Source organism: Rhinoderma darwinii, unplaced genomic scaffold (genome assembly GCF_050947455.1).
Source record: "Rhinoderma darwinii isolate aRhiDar2 unplaced genomic scaffold, aRhiDar2.hap1 Scaffold_516, whole genome shotgun sequence".
Taxonomy (NCBI): Eukaryota; Metazoa; Chordata; class Amphibia; order Anura; family Rhinodermatidae; genus Rhinoderma; species Rhinoderma darwinii.
In genome coordinates this window covers 190,774-204,270 of record NW_027464064.1, presented here as the reverse complement: position 1 = coordinate 204,270, position 13,497 = coordinate 190,774, and the positions used below count along the sequence as shown (strand labels likewise).

Genomic DNA, 13,497 nt, shown 5'->3' with positions numbered 1-13,497 from the left:
TGCAGTCCCTTGTCTCCCTCTTGTGGCCTCCTGGAGGCAACTAGCTGTGCAAAAAAAAGACAGCCTGGCGGCCGGCTGTTGCAGTGTTGCCCTCTCAGGCAACACTGAGTGACTGACTGAGCCTCACCGTCTTATATAAAGTTCAGACGGAACTTTGCACGTGTCATAGTGGAGCCCTCAGGATTCCAGAGCCAGCTTTCTGACATCATAATGGGGCCTCAGAGATAAAAGCCTGGGCCCAGGCAGTGTTGGTCAGTGCTGCTCAGCAGGCAGCACTGGACTGGACTGGATTACAGCTGATACAAGGTGTGAAGGAACAAGGGGTGGCTGTGGGCATGCACTTGCTGCCGCTGCCAGTGTTTATCTGCATGGCAGCAGGGCATTTGGGCGTTGCCAGGAAGGCGTTTTTATGTAGATTCCTCCTCTTTCAGCACTGCATTGTGGTGCAAGCAAAAGAAGCAAATCCTGTCTGGCTTCCTCTCCGGCCTTTATTCACCTCCCGTGTAGCTGTGAGTGTGTGAGCCTGCAGGGCCCCATGGAATTGCCTAGAAGTAGGCTGAATCGCTGCAAGGGCTGAACAGCAGTATCGGGCAGGCTCGGGCAACGCGCGGCCCGTTCGGGTTATCGCTTCTCGGCCTTTTGGCTAAGATCAAGTGTAGTATCTGTTCTTATCAGTTTAATATCTGATACGTCCCCTATCTGGGGACCATATATTAAATGGATTTTTAGAACAGGGAGATGGAAATAGAGCTTGCTCTGTCCACTCCACGCATTGACCTGGTATTGCAGTATTTCCAGGACCGGTGCACCCTTTCCTTATGTGTTGACTAAAAGCAGATTCCAAAAGTGTTTTTTGTCTTTGCTATTGTTTCTGTCTTTCTGAAGGGATCTCCCCTTTTAATCCCATTATTTCAACACCTGTTGGACAATGCATGAGTGATAATGAGCTCATTGATTAAATGCAATTAATGAATAGATTGCCACCTCTTGTTGTGTGTCGTCTGTGTTTCTGTGTTTCCGGCATTTCACATTGGAACACCTCATTCACCTTCCTTGTCTTCTCTCCGCCCTCCCTTTTAGGTAAGTTAAAGAGCTGCACCTGAGCCAGCCACTTGATTGATTGATTGATTGATTGATTGATTGATTGATTGATTGATGCAGCACAACAGTCAAATAGTGGAGTGGAGTAGGGGAACAGCAAACAGCCAATAAAGCAGCCCGCCCGCTCGCCTGCCCGCCACAATGGACCTACCTGTGTACACTAGATGGATGTGATGGAATGTACTGTCGTCCCTACATTTCAAGAAGAAGTAAGAATTGCAGTTGCAACAAAGCCTTGCTTGCCTACAAAGAGAGCAGCAATTTGGATTTGTTACTATGTTACCTAGAAGAATAACAAACTGTGCAAGGATGGAGGTTGTAGGAGCAAGGAGAAGTTGTCTGTAAAGTTGGTGGATGCCTATTTTCCATTTTGCAGTCCCTTGTCTCCCTCTTGTGGCCTCCTGGAGGCAACTAGCTGTGCAAAAAAAAGACAGCCTGGCGGCCGGCTGTTGCAGTGTTGCCCTCTCAGGCAACACTGAGTGACTGACTGAGCCTCACCGTCTTATATAAAGTTCAGACGGAACTTTGCACGTGTCATAGTGGAGCCCTCAGGATTCCAGAGCCAGCTTTCTGACATCATAATGGGGCCTCAGAGATAAAAGCCTGGGCCCAGGCAGTGTTGGTCAGTGCTGCTCAGCAGGCAGCACTGGACTGGACTGGATTACAGCTGATACAAGGTGTGAAGGAACAAGGGGTGGCTGTGGGCATGCACTTGCTGCCGCTGCCAGTGTTTATCTGCATGGCAGCAGGGCATTTGGGCGTTGCCAGGAAGGCGTTTTTATGTAGATTCCTCCTCTTTCAGCACTGCATTGTGGTGCAAGCAAAAGAAGCAAATCCTGTCTGGCTTCCTCTCCGGCCTTTATTCACCTCCCGTGTAGCTGTGAGTGTGTGAGCCTGCAGGGCCCCATGGAATTGCCTAGAAGTAGGCTGAATCGCTGCAAGGGCTGAACAGCAGTATCGGGCAGGCTCGGGCAACGCGCGGCCCGTTCGGGTTATCGCTTCTCGGCCTTTTGGCTAAGATCAAGTGTAGTATCTGTTCTTATCAGTTTAATATCTGATACGTCCCCTATCTGGGGACCATATATTAAATGGATTTTTAGAACAGGGAGATGGAAATAGAGCTTGCTCTGTCCACTCCACGCATTGACCTGGTATTGCAGTATTTCCAGGACCGGTGCACCCTTTCCTTATGTGTTGACTAAAAGCAGATTCCAAAAGTGTTTTTTGTCTTTGCTATTGTTTCTGTCTTTCTGAAGGGATCTCCCCTTTTAATCCCATTATTTCAACACCTGTTGGACAATGCATGAGTGATAATGAGCTCATTGATTAAATGCAATTAATGAATAGATTGCCACCTCTTGTTGTGTGTCGTCTGTGTTTCTGTGTTTCCGGCATTTCACATTGGAACACCTCATTCACCTTCCTTGTCTTCTCTCCGCCCTCCCTTTTAGGTAAGTTAAAGAGCTGCACCTGAGCCAGCCACTGATTGATTGATTGATTGATTGATTGATTGATTGATTGATTGATTGATTGATTGATGCAGCACAACAGTCAAATAGTGGAGTGGAGTAGGGGAACAGCAAACAGCCAATAAAGCAGCCCGCCCGCTCGCCTGCCCGCCACAATGGACCTACCTGTGTACACTAGATGGATGTGATGGAATGTACTGTCGTCCCTACATTTCAAGAAGAAGTAAGAATTGCAGTTGCAACAAAGCCTTGCTTGCCTACAAAGAGAGCAGCAATTTGGATTTGTTACTATGTTACCTAGAAGAATAACAAACTGTGCAAGGATGGAGGTTGTAGGAGCAAGGAGAAGTTGTCTGTAAAGTTGGTGGATGCCTATTTTCCATTTTGCAGTCCCTTGTCTCCCTCTTGTGGCCTCCTGGAGGCAACTAGCTGTGCAAAAAAAAGACAGCCTGGCGGCCGGCTGTTGCAGTGTTGCCCTCTCAGGCAACACTGAGTGACTGACTGAGCCTCACCGTCTTATATAAAGTTCAGACGGAACTTTGCACGTGTCATAGTGGAGCCCTCAGGATTCCAGAGCCAGCTTTCTGACATCATAATGGGGCCTCAGAGATAAAAGCCTGGGCCCAGGCAGTGTTGGTCAGTGCTGCTCAGCAGGCAGCACTGGACTGGACTGGATTACAGCTGATACAAGGTGTGAAGGAACAAGGGGTGGCTGTGGGCATGCACTTGCTGCCGCTGCCAGTGTTTATCTGCATGGCAGCAGGGCATTTGGGCGTTGCCAGGAAGGCGTTTTTATGTAGATTCCTCCTCTTTCAGCACTGCATTGTGGTGCAAGCAAAAGAAGCAAATCCTGTCTGGCTTCCTCTCCGGCCTTTATTCACCTCCCGTGTAGCTGTGAGTGTGTGAGCCTGCAGGGCCCCATGGAATTGCCTAGAAGTAGGCTGAATCGCTGCAAGGGCTGAACAGCAGTATCGGGCAGGCTCGGGCAACGCGCGGCCCGTTCGGGTTATCGCTTCTCGGCCTTTTGGCTAAGATCAAGTGTAGTATCTGTTCTTATCAGTTTAATATCTGATACGTCCCCTATCTGGGGACCATATATTAAATGGATTTTTAGAACAGGGAGATGGAAATAGAGCTTGCTCTGTCCACTCCACGCATTGACCTGGTATTGCAGTATTTCCAGGAGCGGTGCACCCTTTCCTTATGTGTTGACTAAAAGCAGATTCTAAAAGTGTTTTTTGTCTTTGCTATTGTTTCTGTCTTTCTGAAGGGATCTCCCCTTTTAATCCCATTATTTCAACACCTGTTGGACAATGCATGAGTGATAATGAGCTCATTGATTAAATGCAATTAATGAATAGATTGCCACCTCTTGTTGTGTGTCGTCTGTGTTTCTGTGTTTCCGGCATTTCACATTGGAACACCTCATTCACCTTCCTTGTCTTCTCTCCGCCCTCCCTTTTAGGTAAGTTAAAGAGCTGCACCTGAGCCAGCCACTGATTGATTGATTGATTGATTGATTGATTGATTGATTGATTGATTGATTGATTGATTGATTGATGCAGCACAACAGTCAAATAGTGGAGTGGAGTAGGGGAACAGCAAACAGCCAATAAAGCAGCCCGCCCGCTCGCCTGCCCGCCACAATGGACCTACCTGTGTACACTAGATGGATGTGATGGAATGTACTGTCGTCCCTACATTTCAAGAAGAAGTAAGAATTGCAGTTGCAACAAAGCCTTGCTTGCCTACAAAGAGAGCAGCAATTTGGATTTGTTACTATGTTACCTAGAAGAATAACAAACTGTGCAAGGATGGAGGTTGTAGGAGCAAGGAGAAGTTGTCTGTAAAGTTGGTGGATGCCTATTTTCCATTTTGCAGTCCCTTGTCTCCCTCTTGTGGCCTCCTGGAGGCAACTAGCTGTGCAAAAAAAAGACAGCCTGGCGGCCGGCTGTTGCAGTGTTGCCCTCTCAGGCAACACTGAGTGACTGACTGAGCCTCACCGTCTTATATAAAGTTCAGACGGAACTTTGCACGTGTCATAGTGGAGCCCTCAGGATTCCAGAGCCAGCTTTCTGACATCATAATGGGGCCTCAGAGATAAAAGCCTGGGCCCAGGCAGTGTTGGTCAGTGCTGCTCAGCAGGCAGCACTGGACTGGACTGGATTACAGCTGATACAAGGTGTGAAGGAACAAGGGGTGGCTGTGGGCATGCACTTGCTGCCGCTGCCAGTGTTTATCTGCATGGCAGCAGGGCATTTGGGCGTTGCCAGGAAGGCGTTTTTATGTAGATTCCTCCTCTTTCAGCACTGCATTGTGGTGCAAGCAAAAGAAGCAAATCCTGTCTGGCTTCCTCTCCGGCCTTTATTCACCTCCCGTGTAGCTGTGAGTGTGTGAGCCTGCAGGGCCCCATGGAATTGCCTAGAAGTAGGCTGAATCGCTGCAAGGGCTGAACAGCAGTATCGGGCAGGCTCGGGCAACGCGCGGCCCGTTCGGGTTATCGCTTCTCGGCCTTTTGGCTAAGATCAAGTGTAGTATCTGTTCTTATCAGTTTAATATCTGATACGTCCCCTATCTGGGGACCATATATTAAATGGATTTTTAGAACAGGGAGATGGAAATAGAGCTTGCTCTGTCCACTCCACGCATTGACCTGGTATTGCAGTATTTCCAGGACCGGTGCACCCTTTCCTTATGTGTTGACTAAAAGCAGATTCCAAAAGTGTTTTTTGTCTTTGCTATTGTTTCTGTCTTTCTGAAGGGATCTCCCCTTTTAATCCCATTATTTCAACACCTGTTGGACAATGCATGAGTGATAATGAGCTCATTGATTAAATGCAATTAATGAATAGATTGCCACCTCTTGTTGTGTGTCGTCTGTGTTTCTGTGTTTCCGGCATTTCACATTGGAACACCTCATTCACCTTCCTTGTCTTCTCTCCGCCCTCCCTTTTAGGTAAGTTAAAGAGCTGCACCTGAGCCAGCCACTGATTGATTGATTGATTGATTGATTGATTGATTGATTGATTGATTGATTGATTGATTGATTGATGCAGCACAACAGTCAAATAGTGGAGTGGAGTAGGGGAACAGCAAACAGCCAATAAAGCAGCCCGCCCGCTCGCCTGCCCGCCACAATGGACCTACCTGTGTACACTAGATGGATGTGATGGAATGTACTGTCGTCCCTACATTTCAAGAAGAAGTAAGAATTGCAGTTGCAACAAAGCCTTGCTTGCCTACAAAGAGAGCAGCAATTTGGATTTGTTACTATGTTACCTAGAAGAATAACAAACTGTGCAAGGATGGAGGTTGTAGGAGCAAGGAGAAGTTGTCTGTAAAGTTGGTGGATGCCTATTTTCCATTTTGCAGTCCCTTGTCTCCCTCTTGTGGCCTCCTGGAGGCAACTAGCTGTGCAAAAAAAAGACAGCCTGGCGGCCGGCTGTTGCAGTGTTGCCCTCTCAGGCAACACTGAGTGACTGACTGAGCCTCACCGTCTTATATAAAGTTCAGACGGAACTTTGCACGTGTCATAGTGGAGCCCTCAGGATTCCAGAGCCAGCTTTCTGACATCATAATGGGGCCTCAGAGATAAAAGCCTGGGCCCAGGCAGTGTTGGTCAGTGCTGCTCAGCAGGCAGCACTGGACTGGACTGGATTACAGCTGATACAAGGTGTGAAGGAACAAGGGGTGGCTGTGGGCATGCACTTGCTGCCGCTGCCAGTGTTTATCTGCATGGCAGCAGGGCATTTGGGCGTTGCCAGGAAGGCGTTTTTATGTAGATTCCTCCTCTTTCAGCACTGCATTGTGGTGCAAGCAAAAGAAGCAAATCCTGTCTGGCTTCCTCTCCGGCCTTTATTCACCTCCCGTGTAGCTGTGAGTGTGTGAGCCTGCAGGGCCCCATGGAATTGCCTAGAAGTAGGCTGAATCGCTGCAAGGGCTGAACAGCAGTATCGGGCAGGCTCGGGCAACGCGCGGCCCGTTCGGGTTATCGCTTCTCGGCCTTTTGGCTAAGATCAAGTGTAGTATCTGTTCTTATCAGTTTAATATCTGATACGTCCCCTATCTGGGGACCATATATTAAATGGATTTTTAGAACAGGGAGATGGAAATAGAGCTTGCTCTGTCCACTCCACGCATTGACCTGGTATTGCAGTATTTCCAGGACCGGTGCACCCTTTCCTTATGTGTTGACTAAAAGCAGATTCCAAAAGTGTTTTTTGTCTTTGCTATTGTTTCTGTCTTTCTGAAGGGATCTCCCCTTTTAATCCCATTATTTCAACACCTGTTGGACAATGCATGAGTGATAATGAGCTCATTGATTAAATGCAATTAATGAATAGATTGCCACCTCTTGTTGTGTGTCGTCTGTGTTTCTGTGTTTCCGGCATTTCACATTGGAACACCTCATTCACCTTCCTTGTCTTCTCTCCGCCCTCCCTTTTAGGTAAGTTAAAGAGCTGCACCTGAGCCAGCCACTGATTGATTGATTGATTGATTGATTGATTGATTGATTGATGCAGCACAACAGTCAAATAGTGGAGTGGAGTAGGGGAACAGCAAACAGCCAATAAAGCAGCCCGCCCGCTCGCCTGCCCGCCACAATGGACCTACCTGTGTACACTAGATGGATGTGATGGAATGTACTGTCGTCCCTACATTTCAAGAAGAAGTAAGAATTGCAGTTGCAACAAAGCCTTGCTTGCCTACAAAGAGAGCAGCAATTTGGATTTGTTACTATGTTACCTAGAAGAATAACAAACTGTGCAAGGATGGAGGTTGTAGGAGCAAGGAGAAGTTGTCTGTAAAGTTGGTGGATGCCTATTTTCCATTTTGCAGTCCCTTGTCTCCCTCTTGTGGCCTCCTGGAGGCAACTAGCTGTGCAAAAAAAAGACAGCCTGGCGGCCGGCTGTTGCAGTGTTGCCCTCTCAGGCAACACTGAGTGACTGACTGAGCCTCACCGTCTTATATAAAGTTCAGACGGAACTTTGCACGTGTCATAGTGGAGCCCTCAGGATTCCAGAGCCAGCTTTCTGACATCATAATGGGGCCTCAGAGATAAAAGCCTGGGCCCAGGCAGTGTTGGTCAGTGCTGCTCAGCAGGCAGCACTGGACTGGACTGGATTACAGCTGATACAAGGTGTGAAGGAACAAGGGGTGGCTGTGGGCATGCACTTGCTGCCGCTGCCAGTGTTTATCTGCATGGCAGCAGGGCATTTGGGCGTTGCCAGGAAGGCGTTTTTATGTAGATTCCTCCTCTTTCAGCACTGCATTGTGGTGCAAGCAAAAGAAGCAAATCCTGTCTGGCTTCCTCTCCGGCCTTTATTCACCTCCCGTGTAGCTGTGAGTGTGTGAGCCTGCAGGGCCCCATGGAATTGCCTAGAAGTAGGCTGAATCGCTGCAAGGGCTGAACAGCAGTATCGGGCAGGCTCGGGCAACGCGCGGCCCGTTCGGGTTATCGCTTCTCGGCCTTTTGGCTAAGATCAAGTGTAGTATCTGTTCTTATCAGTTTAATATCTGATACGTCCCCTATCTGGGGACCATATATTAAATGGATTTTTAGAACAGGGAGATGGAAATAGAGCTTGCTCTGTCCACTCCACGCATTGACCTGGTATTGCAGTATTTCCAGGACCGGTGCACCCTTTCCTTATGTGTTGACTAAAAGCAGATTCCAAAAGTGTTTTTTGTCTTTGCTATTGTTTCTGTCTTTCTGAAGGGATCTCCCCTTTTAATCCCATTATTTCAACACCTGTTGGACAATGCATGAGTGATAATGAGCTCATTGATTAAATGCAATTAATGAATAGATTGCCACCTCTTGTTGTGTGTCGTCTGTGTTTCTGTGTTTCCGGCATTTCACATTGGAACACCTCATTCACCTTCCTTGTCTTCTCTCCGCCCTCCCTTTTAGGTAAGTTAAAGAGCTGCACCTGAGCCAGCCACTGATTGATTGATTGATTGATTGATTGATTGATTGATTGATTGATTGATGCAGCACAACAGTCAAATAGTGGAGTGGAGTAGGGGAACAGCAAACAGCCAATAAAGCAGCCCGCCCGCTCGCCTGCCCGCCACAATGGACCTACCTGTGTACACTAGATGGATGTGATGGAATGTACTGTCGTCCCTACATTTCAAGAAGAAGTAAGAATTGCAGTTGCAACAAAGCCTTGCTTGCCTACAAAGAGAGCAGCAATTTGGATTTGTTACTATGTTACCTAGAAGAATAACAAACTGTGCAAGGATGGAGGTTGTAGGAGCAAGGAGAAGTTGTCTGTAAAGTTGGTGGATGCCTATTTTCCATTTTGCAGTCCCTTGTCTCCCTCTTGTGGCCTCCTGGAGGCAACTAGCTGTGCAAAAAAAAGACAGCCTGGCGGCCGGCTGTTGCAGTGTTGCCCTCTCAGGCAACACTGAGTGACTGACTGAGCCTCACCGTCTTATATAAAGTTCAGACGGAACTTTGCACGTGTCATAGTGGAGCCCTCAGGATTCCAGAGCCAGCTTTCTGACATCATAATGGGGCCTCAGAGATAAAAGCCTGGCTGGGCCCAGGCAGTGTTGGTCAGTGCTGCTCAGCAGGCAGCACTGGACTGGACTGGATTACAGCTGATACAAGGTGTGAAGGAACAAGGGGTGGCTGTGGGCATGCACTTGCTGCCGCTGCCAGTGTTTATCTGCATGGCAGCAGGGCATTTGGGCGTTGCCAGGAAGGCGTTTTTATGTAGATTCCTCCTCTTTCAGCACTGCATTGTGGTGCAAGCAAAAGAAGCAAATCCTGTCTGGCTTCCTCTCCGGCCTTTATTCACCTCCCGTGTAGCTGTGAGTGTGTGAGCCTGCAGGGCCCCATGGAATTGCCTAGAAGTAGGCTGAATCGCTGCAAGGGCTGAACAGCAGTATCGGGCAGGCTCGGGCAACGCGCGGCCCGTTCGGGTTATCGCTTCTCGGCCTTTTGGCTAAGATCAAGTGTAGTATCTGTTCTTATCAGTTTAATATCTGATACGTCCCCTATCTGGGGACCATATATTAAATGGATTTTTAGAACAGGGAGATGGAAATAGAGCTTGCTCTGTCCACTCCACGCATTGACCTGGTATTGCAGTATTTCCAGGACCGGTGCACCCTTTCCTTATGTGTTGACTAAAAGCAGATTCCAAAAGTGTTTTTTGTCTTTGCTATTGTTTCTGTCTTTCTGAAGGGATCTCCCCATTTTAATCCCATTATTTCAACACCTGTTGGACAATGCATGAGTGATAATGAGCTCATTGATTAAATGCAATTAATGAATAGATTGCCACCTCTTGTTGTGTGTCGTCTGTGTTTCTGTGTTTCCGGCATTTCACATTGGAACACCTCATTCACCTTCCTTGTCTTCTCTCCGCCCTCCCTTTTAGGTAAGTTAAAGAGCTGCACCTGAGCCAGCCACTGATTGATTGATTGATTGATTGATTGATTGATTGATTGATTGATTGATTGATTGATTGATTGATTGATGCAGCACAACAGTCAAATAGTGGAGTGGAGTAGGGGAACAGCAAACAGCCAATAAAGCAGCCCGCCCGCTCGCCTGCCCGCCACAATGGACCTACCTGTGTACACTAGATGGATGTGATGGAATGTACTGTCGTCCCTACATTTCAAGAAGAAGTAAGAATTGCAGTTGCAACAAAGCCTTGCTTGCCTACAAAGAGAGCAGCAATTTGGATTTGTTACTATGTTACCTAGAAGAATAACAAACTGTGCAAGGATGGAGGTTGTAGGAGCAAGGAGAAGTTGTCTGTAAAGTTGGTGGATGCCTATTTTCCATTTTGCAGTCCCTTGTCTCCCTCTTGTGGCCTCCTGGAGGCAACTAGCTGTGCAAAAAAAAGACAGCCTGGCGGCCGGCTGTTGCAGTGTTGCCCTCTCAGGCAACACTGAGTGACTGACTGAGCCTCACCGTCTTATATAAAGTTCAGACGGAACTTTGCACGTGTCATAGTGGAGCCCTCAGGATTCCAGAGCCAGCTTTCTGACATCATAATGGGGCCTCAGAGATAAAAGCCTGGGCCCAGGCAGTGTTGGTCAGTGCTGCTCAGCAGGCAGCACTGGACTGGACTGGATTACAGCTGATACAAGGTGTGAAGGAACAAGGGGTGGCTGTGGGCATGCACTTGCTGCCGCTGCCAGTGTTTATCTGCATGGCAGCAGGGCATTTGGGCGTTGCCAGGAAGGCGTTTTTATGTAGATTCCTCCTCTTTCAGCACTGCATTGTGGTGCAAGCAAAAGAAGCAAATCCTGTCTGGCTTCCTCTCCGGCCTTTATTCACCTCCCGTGTAGCTGTGAGTGTGTGAGCCTGCAGGGCCCCATGGGATTGCCTAGAAGTAGGCTGAATCGCTGCAAGGGCTGAACAGCAGTATCGGGCAGGCTCGGGCAACGCGCGGCCCGTTCGGGTTATCGCTTCTCGGCCTTTTGGCTAAGATCAAGTGTAGTATCTGTTCTTATCAGTTTAATATCTGATACGTCCCCTATCTGGGGACCATATATTAAATGGATTTTTAGAACAGGGAGATGGAAATAGAGCTTGCTCTGTCCACTCCACGCATTGACCTGGTATTGCAGTATTTCCAGGACCGGTGCACCCTTTCCTTATGTGTTGACTAAAAGCAGATTCCAAAAGTGTTTTTTGTCTTTGCTATTGTTTCTGTCTTTCTGAAGGGATCTCCCCTTTTAATCCCATTATTTCAACACCTGTTGGACAATGCATGAGTGATAATGAGCTCATTGATTAAATGCAATTAATGAATAGATTGCCACCTCTTGTTGTGTGTCGTCTGTGTTTCTGTGTTTCCGGCATTTCACATTGGAACACCTCATTCACCTTCCTTGTCTTCTCTCCGCCCTCCCTTTTAGGTAAGTTAAAGAGCTGCACCTGAGCCAGCCACTGATTGATTGATTGATTGATTGATTGATTGATTGATTGATTGATGCAGCACAACAGTCAAATAGTGGAGTGGAGTAGGGGAACAGCAAACAGCCAATAAAGCAGCCCGCCCGCTCGCCTGCCCGCCACAATGGACCTACCTGTGTACACTAGATGGATGTGATGGAATGTACTGTCGTCCCTACATTTCAAGAAGAAGTAAGAATTGCAGTTGCAACAAAGCCTTGCTTGCCTACAAAGAGAGCAGCAATTTGGATTTGTTACTATGTTACCTAGAAGAATAACAAACTGTGCAAGGATGGAGGTTGTAGGAGCAAGGAGAAGTTGTCTGTAAAGTTGGTGGATGCCTATTTTCCATTTTGCAGTCCCTTGTCTCCCTCTTGTGGCCTCCTGGAGGCAACTAGCTGTGCAAAAAAAAGACAGCCTGGCGGCCGGCTGTTGCAGTGTTGCCCTCTCAGGCAACACTGAGTGACTGACTGAGCCTCACCGTCTTATATAAAGTTCAGACGGAACTTTGCACGTGTCATAGTGGAGCCCTCAGGATTCCAGAGCCAGCTTTCTGACATCATAATGGGGCCTCAGAGATAAAAGCCTGGGCCCAGGCAGTGTTGGTCAGTGCTGCTCAGCAGGCAGCACTGGACTGGACTGGATTACAGCTGATACAAGGTGTGAAGGAACAAGGGGTGGCTGTGGGCATGCACTTGCTGCCGCTGCCAGTGTTTATCTGCATGGCAGCAGGGCATTTGGGCGTTGCCAGGAAGGCGTTTTTATGTAGATTCCTCCTCTTTCAGCACTGCATTGTGGTGCAAGCAAAAGAAGCAAATCCTGTCTAGCTTCCTCTCCGGCCTTTATTCACCTCCCGTGTAGCTGTGAGTGTGTGAGCCTGCAGGGCCCCATGGAATTGCCTAGAAGTAGGCTGAATCGCTGCAAGGGCTGAACAGCAGTATCGGGCAGGCTCGGGCAACGCGCGGCCCGTTCGGGTTATCGCTTCTCGGCCTTTTGGCTAAGATCAAGTGTAGTATCTGTTCTTATCAGTTTAATATCTGATACGTCCCCTATCTGGGGACCATATATTAAATGGATTTTTAGAACAGGGAGATGGAAATAGAGCTTGCTCTGTCCACTCCACGCATTGACCTGGTATTGCAGTATTTCCAGGACCGGTGCACCCTTTCCTTATGTGTTGACTAAAAGCAGATTCCAAAAGTGTTTTTTGTCTTTGCTATTGTTTCTGTCTTTCTGAAGGGATCTCCCCTTTTAATCCCATTATTTCAACACCTGTTGGACAATGCATGAGTGATAATGAGCTCATTGATTAAATGCAATTAATGAATAGATTGCCACCTCTTGTTGTGTGTCGTCTGTGTTTCTGTGTTTCCGGCATTTCACATTGGAACACCTCATTCACCTTCCTTGTCTTCTCTCCGCCCTCCCTTTTAGGTAAGTTAAAGAGCTGCACCTGAGCCAGCCACTGATTGATTGATTGATTGATTGATTGATTGATTGATTGATTGATTGATTGATTGATTGATTGATGCAGCACAACAGTCAAATAGTGGAGTGGAGTAGGGGAACAGCAAACAGCCAATAAAGCAGCCCGCCCGCTCGCCTGCCCGCCACAATGGACCTACCTGTGTACACTAGATGGATGTGATGGAATGTACTGTCGTCCCTACATTTCAAGAAGAAGTAAGAATTGCAGTTGCAACAAAGCCTTGCTTGCCTACAAAGAGAGCAGCAATTTGGATTTGTTACTATGTTACCTAGAAGAATAACAAACTGTGCAAGGATGGAGGTTGTAGGAGCAAGGAGAAGTTGTCTGTAAAGTTGGTGGATGCCTATTTTCCATTTTGCAGTCCCTTGTCTCCCTCTTGTGGCCTCCTGGAGGCAACTAGCTGTGCAAAAAAAAGACAGCCTGGCGGCCGGCTGTTGCAGTGTTGCCCTCTCAGGCAACACTGAGTGACTGACTGAGCCTCACCGTCTTATATAAAGTTCAGACGGAACTTT

At 47.8% G+C, this 13,497-nt stretch overlaps 9 non-coding genes across 9 annotated transcripts; all 9 read left to right on the top strand.

Moving 5' to 3' along the window:
* Positions 1 to 623: 623 nt before the first annotated feature.
* On the top strand, positions 624 to 814 carry LOC142721204 (U2 spliceosomal RNA). The gene has a single exon (XR_012873957.1). It is a non-coding gene; the product is annotated as a U2 spliceosomal RNA (small nuclear RNA).
* A 1,281-nt stretch (positions 815 to 2,095) lies between these two features.
* On the top strand, positions 2,096 to 2,286 carry LOC142721203 (U2 spliceosomal RNA). The gene has a single exon (XR_012873956.1). It is a non-coding gene; the product is annotated as a U2 spliceosomal RNA (small nuclear RNA).
* Positions 2,287 to 3,578: 1,292 nt separating this feature from the next.
* LOC142721233 (U2 spliceosomal RNA) lies at positions 3,579 to 3,769 on the top strand. Its single transcript, XR_012873986.1, has one exon. It is a non-coding gene; the product is annotated as a U2 spliceosomal RNA (small nuclear RNA).
* A 1,300-nt stretch (positions 3,770 to 5,069) lies between these two features.
* On the top strand, positions 5,070 to 5,260 carry LOC142721201 (U2 spliceosomal RNA). Its single transcript, XR_012873954.1, has one exon. It is a non-coding gene; the product is annotated as a U2 spliceosomal RNA (small nuclear RNA).
* A 1,300-nt stretch (positions 5,261 to 6,560) lies between these two features.
* LOC142721200 (U2 spliceosomal RNA) lies at positions 6,561 to 6,751 on the top strand. The gene has a single exon (XR_012873953.1). It is a non-coding gene; the product is annotated as a U2 spliceosomal RNA (small nuclear RNA).
* A 1,276-nt stretch (positions 6,752 to 8,027) lies between these two features.
* Positions 8,028 to 8,218, top strand: LOC142721199 (U2 spliceosomal RNA). Its single transcript, XR_012873952.1, has one exon. It is a non-coding gene; the product is annotated as a U2 spliceosomal RNA (small nuclear RNA).
* Positions 8,219 to 9,506: 1,288 nt separating this feature from the next.
* On the top strand, positions 9,507 to 9,697 carry LOC142721198 (U2 spliceosomal RNA). Its single transcript, XR_012873950.1, has one exon. It is a non-coding gene; the product is annotated as a U2 spliceosomal RNA (small nuclear RNA).
* Positions 9,698 to 11,002: 1,305 nt separating this feature from the next.
* Positions 11,003 to 11,193, top strand: LOC142721197 (U2 spliceosomal RNA). The gene has a single exon (XR_012873949.1). It is a non-coding gene; the product is annotated as a U2 spliceosomal RNA (small nuclear RNA).
* A 1,280-nt stretch (positions 11,194 to 12,473) lies between these two features.
* Positions 12,474 to 12,664, top strand: LOC142721196 (U2 spliceosomal RNA). Its single transcript, XR_012873948.1, has one exon. It is a non-coding gene; the product is annotated as a U2 spliceosomal RNA (small nuclear RNA).
* The last annotated feature ends 833 nt before the right edge of the window (positions 12,665 to 13,497 follow it).